General features: G+C 34.2%; 1 pseudogene; it reads left to right on the top strand.

The window, feature by feature from the left end:
• Positions 1–903: 903 nt before the first annotated feature.
• On the top strand, positions 904–1,919 carry LOC131513203 (coiled-coil domain-containing protein 34-like; annotated as a pseudogene).
• The last annotated feature ends 5,487 nt before the right edge of the window (positions 1,920–7,406 follow it).

The following is a 7,406-nucleotide window of genomic DNA, read 5'->3' as shown; positions in this document are numbered from 1 at the left end:
GCATCCATTTCTGATAATTTTCCACTTTTTGAGTTGTACCTGATGGTGAGTGGGAGGAGTTTAAGGAAGGAAATACAAAATAGTAAAGGGTCAAGGGTGTTCTTACACTAAAATCACCACCTCTTACAAATAGAGATAAAGTGGTAAAATTTCAAGACCCAAAGAAAAGATAGAAAGCCTTAAGGACATTAGAAAGGAAAAGATTCTAAAATACAATTCATTGGACATTCCATCAACAGTAAGAGATACTGAAGACAACATGGCAATTATTTCAAAGGGCTGAGGGATGTAATTTTGAATGTAGTACTAGACATGCAACCAAATAGTATTCATTTTAGAATAATGTAATTTTTATAACACAAGAAGTTAGATTATAACTAGCCCTAAAAAATTAACAACTCAAAAGTTAGACCTAGAAAAACAAGAATGATAACAAATCCAGGAAGGTAGTGTGAGAATGTAAGACATAATATTGAAATATGTCTTAATCAATTTTTTATTAAATGTAAGAATTACTGTCAAAAGTTGATATTGCAATGCAATATTATTATAAGTTCTAATTTTGGCTTAAAATTCTAGATAACCTATACTGAAAGTGAGCACTAGGCAATGGGTAGAATAGAGAGAAATAAGCCTCATTTTGATTGGCAACAAAAAGATGGTTGAATTCCAGAAGTTATGTGACATGTGAATTTTAGATTTTCAAAGGAAAAAGAGAAGGATAAACACTAAAAATAAAATCTAAAATGTATGTTCAAACACATTTGGATGACCTACTGTGATAATTTATCAAGTCATGGCTGTGAGAAATCTACCTACCACTCTAATTAAGAGACCACTGCCCGCCTTGGATGGGCCAGATGTCGGCAGCCAGGCTGTGGGGCTGATTTGCCCCCGACGGATATGTGGTTCTTGGTTGCTACAGGCCCAGGTCCTTACAGCAGTGCCGGGTGCAGGGCTGAAGATGGTGATGGTCTGCTCACCGCTACTGAGCTGAGTGATTCCACCATGTCGCTGTCTCCCCTTGGCCAGCAGAGCTTCCCTTTTGACTGCAACGATGGTGACAGGGTGGATGAGGAAGACCTGGATGAAGATGCTCATGATTCAAAGGCTAAGGTGGCGAGCCTGAAAGGAGTGGAGTTACAGCGGTATGCCAGTGTGGTTGAGTCAGACGACAACCGAGAAGAGCAGAAACAGGTGCACCTACCAGAAAGCCTCCTGACACCATGGGAACTGTGGTTCGTTGGCAAAGAAAAAGAGGAACGAGACCATCTGCGACAGAAAGCACTGGAGGAATTAAATTAGCGGCTAGAAAAAAAAAAAGAAAAGAAAAGAAATTGAAGAACGTTGAAAAAGAAAAGTAATTGCTGAAGAAAAGCATAGAGAATGGGTTTAGAATGAACAGAACCAAAAAGAGAGGGAACCAAAAAAATTAATGAAATGGAGAAAAACGCAGCAGAAGAACTGGGGAAAGAACATTTCCAAGAAAAGGCAAAGAAAAATATCAAGAATGATTAAAGAAAACAAATGCTGAAGGATGTGAGAAGAAAGAAGAAAAGGCTAAAAGAAAAACCAAGGCAAGCTGAATTACACAGAAAAAAAGGAAATAGCAGAAAAAAAGTTTAAGGAATGATTGGAAAACGCAAAAAAATAAACCTTGTCCAGCTGCAAACAGCTGTGGCTATGCCGATGGAAATCTTACAGAGTTTCACTGTGGAAATTCTGATCCAGAGCGAGCTTTTTATAATCCAATTCCAAAGACACCCATCCATATGCCTCCTTCCAAGGAACCTAAGGACCTATCAGGAAAGAAGACTAAAAGGACTATGATAAGTCGGTCAGGTGGGTCATTGTCTCTGGTGGTTCAGAAAGCCGGAAGCAGTGTTTGCCTTGGGAATCTGTGCAGAATACAAAGATAGTGGCATTGCATGATTTTACCTGGAACTATGTAATTTTAAAATTAGAATCATTTTTCCCTGCTCAGTCAGCCTGTCCATATTTGATGTGATTACTGACGAGTTCAAATGTTTGCTTTGTGTATGTTGTCCTTGGACTTAATTTAGGAAGATATTTTATATATCTTCATTTTTATAAGTGCTTTAAGGTTGATATTCACATATTGTTTCACAGGATAAGTGTGTGAATAACAATTGTGTTTATATGTAGTTTGCATTAAAACTATACTATGATACTAATAAAACCAACAATTGATATTGTGTTAAAAAAAGAAACCACTGACTATGAAGACATACGTGTTTAAATACATACATACATGCTTTATTGAATGTTGTATAATAGTGTTTTATTAAATGTCCTACTTAATAATACAAATTCATTTTTTCACATACTGTATTCACTCTGAAATTTAACATAACAAAATTGAGATAATTCTGTTCTCTCTGCAAATTTTCATTCATTTGACCTAAGTATTATCTTTAATGACTATTTAGGTCACCCTTGAAATCTTTTGCAATTGACAGTTATAAGCCTTTGTAGGTAAGATAAAAAGTAATTAGTAAACTATTGTTCCCTACACAAGGAACAGAAATCTGTCACACAGAATATTACTATTAATCTTAATCATTGATATCCTTATTTTTATTTTCAGTATTGATAGAAAAAATAAGTTATTTCAGGATTTTAACTTTTATTATTTTGAGACGGCACAACATTTCATTATTTCATTATATTAATATTCAAGTATTTTGTTATTTCCCTGCTAGAAAGTGTTGAAATAATTATATTCCTGTTGTAGTTATGCTGCTGTGAATATTCAGGTTTACTTAAAGCAGTGTTTATATTAGTGAATATTGAAGTTCAGTTCCTACCAATTGAATTGGTCTGTAAAAGGCCATGAGAAATCTAATGCTTAGATTTTTTTTTAATTGTGAAAAAGTGTAAATTACTTAATTACCCAGATATAATTAGTTGAGACACTGTTGACACTTTCAGTATTCCACTTTATTTTTTTATTTATTTTTTTATATTAAATATAATTTGTTGTCAAATTGGTTTCCATATAACACCCAGTGCTCATCCCAACAGGTGCCCTCCTCAATGCCCATCACCCACTTTCCCCTCTCCCTCACCCCCATCAACCCTCAGTTTGTTCTCAGTATTTAAGAGTCTCTTTAGTATTCCACTTTAAAAGATACTGCATACACTTGAAAAACAAAATCACTCTAGAGAAAATTGCAAGTTAATGTTTCCTATTCTGTTCTTCAATGGAAATAAAAATGAAAGGTACAATAAGAGGGTCAGTGACCTAAAGTTAAAATGCAATATCTTTTGAGGGGAGAAAATAATAAGCCTAGCCCTGAGTAACCTCTCTATACTTCTGTGGCCGGACTAGTAGATTCAAACCCCAGGATGGCATTCAGAGTAGCTCCCATTATTCTCTCCAATATTGTTTTACGCAAGGACTCGTGCATTTTTACCTGATAGCTTCACCTAAAAACATTTTTAACAGCTTACAAATCATATCCCAATATGTCATTTAATATTTTGATGGAATAAAAGGACAGATTTGATATTTCCAGGAACATTTAAACCAGTATTTTTCCTTATATATTATTTGCTGTACGTATCACACTGTTCAACATTTCTTTTTTCACAGATCTGTTCTCTTTAGAAAAAAGAAAAAGAAAAAAGCTGTAATCAGCATTCTTTCGTAAGTCTTTTTTGTAGAAGAAAAACAACTAAACTAAGATGAGAGTATATTTCATTCAACTGAAAACTTATTTCCAAAGTATCTGTAGTATTGTATATACCAATTAGCAATGCATAAGAATTCTGGACTCTACTTTCTCATTAATATTTAGTGCATCAGGGTGCCTGGGCGGCTCAGTCGGTTGAGCGTCCAACTTTGGCTCAGGTCATGATTTCACAGGTCATGAATTCTAGGCCCACATCAGGCTCTGTGCTAACAGCTTAGAGCTTGGAGCCTGCTGCAGATTCTGTCTCCCTTTCTCTCTGCCCCTCCCCCCATTCTCACTCTGTCTCTGTGTCTCAAAAATGAATAAACATAAGAAAATTAAAAACAATATGTAGTGTATCAGTCTTTTTTCATTAACCATTCTGTTTTGTCTTTTGTTGTGTGTTCCAATGTTTTGTTTTTGTAAATTAAACTATTCTGTTTTCATTGCATATTCATATAAATTTAGGAAGCAACTTTTCTTAGTTATTTTAAATGTTTATTCATTTTGAGAAAGAGAGAGAGTGCATGAGTCCGGGGAGGGGCAGAGAGAGAGAGGGAGAGCGAGAATCTCAGGCAGGTTCTGTGCTGTCAGTGCAGAGCCCAGCGAGGGGCTCCATCTCACGAACTGTGAGATCATGACCCTGAGCCAAAACCAAGAGTCGAATGCTTAACTGACTGAGCCACTTAGACACCCTTCTTATTTATTTTAGAAAAGCTTTCTGGAACGTTTATTAGGGTTGCTTTTAATCTATAGGTAAATTCGGGGAAAACTGACATCTTAGTAGTATTGTTGTCCAATTCTTGAACATGGTGTATGTCTCTATTTGTCATCTTTCATGTTTTGGTGGTATATTTACTATTTAAAATTCTATATTTTTGCATATATTTATAATTTATTTTTAAGTATTGGTATTTGTTGGTGGTATATAGAAATAAAATACAATTGTATATATAATTATACATGTATAGAGTTATATATGTATATTGTGTAGACAAAATACATGCATTTATTTATATGTGTACACATACAAGGAGAAAGAAATGGGTCATGTTTTACCATAATTGTATGCTATTTTAGAGCATTAAAAGAGGATAATTCAAAAGTTTTTTTTTTAAATGCCATTTACTAAAGTTGTAAATTCATAGATCGCAAATCTTTCTTGGTAAGTCTTTTAATATTGTTTTACTAAATTTTGTCATTTAATCTTGGAAATAGAAATATTCAAAAAGACCAGATCCTCCTCCTGAGAAGCAACATTTCATTTCTTTTTGTCAGTATGTGCACTTGAGAAATGCATAAGATGCATGCTTATTCTTCTGTGAACATTCAAAAATAAAAGGGGATGTTCTATGTTTTATGTGTTTTTCAATATGTCTGTTATATTTATCTGATAATGTATATTTGAAATGTATATTTGAATGTGTGTACTTGGCCTTTGATTCATTTCCACATGTGTTATCATCATAGTAAGGAAGCATGTTGGCTTGTGTTTTAAATTCTGTCCTCTCTTGACCTAACCTGATACTTGCTATCATATAATTTTTACTTCTCTTTGTGAGAGCTTCCTGATGACTCAGTGAACGTAACTCATTACTATACGATGTTATATTTCTGAGAATGTCTCAGTTACTGCCATTCCTATTCCCTGACCAGCTAAACATAAACAGTTGTTCTTTATGTAATGATGTATTCTGTTAGGCACATAAAACAGCCTACAGACATAATTACTAAGCTTCTGTCAGCAAGGCATTCTATTCTTGGTGTGAGTAGATAGAGGAAAAAAAATACAAAAAAGTTATTTTACAGCATTGTTATTTGGTTTATCATATTAAATTATGGTGTTATTCCAAGTTTCATTATTTTTACTCCTTGACATGGGCACTGTTATTGGAAATTATGAAAAGATAGGAACAAGTTACAAGATACAGATATGTGTGCTAGTTAAGAATATTGCCTTAAAAGTTAGACCTAGGTTTGAATTCATTTGTACGTTTTTCTAGTTGTGGAAACTTTGGACAACATTTTAAATCTCTCTTGATGTTTCAATATCTATAAAGCAGAGATAAGAAAAGTACTATGTTTATTACCTTGAGGATTATTAGAGGCAATAAATGTAAAATGTTTAGCACGTCATGTACCAATGTATATTACTTACTTTTTATTTTTACCTATTATTCAAAAAGACTTTATCAGGGTCTCCTGAACAGATTTAATTTTATTTCAGAAGCCAGATGTCTTGGAGATATACCAGTTATCCTTTCCTGTATAGCAAATTAACACAAAACCCTAAGGCTTTAAAAAGCCAATTTATTTACTCATAATCTTGTATGTCAGCCCTGCGGAATGGGCTCAGATGGGCAGCTCTTTTGGAAGTTGTGCCGCAGGTCACTGGTAAGCCATAATCATCTTGTGACTCTATGATGCTGGATGTTCTAAGATAAACTTAGATGTCTGATGTTGGTTGTTGGCTATCAATAGGCAGTCTGATGGTAGCTCTAGAGGAACTCAGCAAAGATGGTCCTTCATGTGGTCTATAATCCTTCAATCCAGTGCACAGGGATTATTTGCATGGCATCTTGAGAACCACTTGCCAAGAGGGTGAGAGTAGAAACTTCCAGTCCTCTTCAGGCCTAGCATCTGAATTCCCTCAATGCATGTCCACTACATTTTGTCAGTCAACACAACTTACAAGACCAATGCTGATTGATGCTGCAAGGTGGAGAGATAACCTCCATCCCTTGCTAAGAAAAGCAGCAGGAAAATCCCATGGCAAAGGGAAAGGAGGAATCTGTAGTTATTTCCTGCTTCAATTAAATACACAAGCTTTATGTCTTAGACTCTTTTTCACAGAATATATACCTTGGACTCATTATGCTAACAAAGTATTTGCCAATTCTTTATTCTCTATTTCAATGGAATAACTCTAAAATATTCTGAAAATGTCAGAAAATTCATGAAAATCATCTTCCTAATAGAGGTGAGAGGGTGATGGTTGGTACTGTTAGAGTATTATTAAGAAAATTTAGCTTTCGCTTTTCTGTCAAAAATAATCTCATTTGCATCTGCAAGGATTTCTTTTATGGAATTATTTTCACCAGTGTAGTTGTATACAACAGAAATCTATGGAAATCAATCAAAGGTTTTATATATAAATTATAATAAACCAGTAATATTTAACACTCTGACCCAGTAAATTGTCTTTGCATTTACACAACTATTTACTTTTGTTAGAAAATGACAATTGTGGTGTCGTTTTTTTTTTTTGTTTTTTTTTTTACAATTGTATTTTTGTGCTCTCTCTGTGCTGATCGTTTTTCTGATTTTTCTAGGATCAAGTTATCTTTTTTAAAAACGTTTTTATTTAAATTTAAGTTAATATGCAGTGAAATATTAGTTTCAGGTATACAATATAGGAATTTAACAATTCCATACATCACCCAATGCTCATCACAAGTGCCCTCCTTAATCCCCATCAGCCATGGAACCCATCCCCCCACCACCTCCCTCTGCTAACCATCAGTTTGTTCTCTATAGTTAAGAGTATGTTTCTTGGTTTGCCTCTCCCTCTCTTTTTTTTTCTCTTTGCATGTTTTATTTCTTAAATCCCACATATTCATATGGTATTTGAAATCATATGGTATTTGTCTTTCTCTGACTGAGAAAATGAAACCATACTTTGGAAGCATGTACATTATTTCACAATTTTAA

Source organism: Neofelis nebulosa, chromosome 5 (genome assembly GCF_028018385.1).
Source record: "Neofelis nebulosa isolate mNeoNeb1 chromosome 5, mNeoNeb1.pri, whole genome shotgun sequence".
Taxonomy (NCBI): Eukaryota; Metazoa; Chordata; class Mammalia; order Carnivora; family Felidae; genus Neofelis; species Neofelis nebulosa.
Note: the sequence above shows the minus strand (reverse complement) of the source record. Positions and strands in the feature narration are given on the sequence as shown.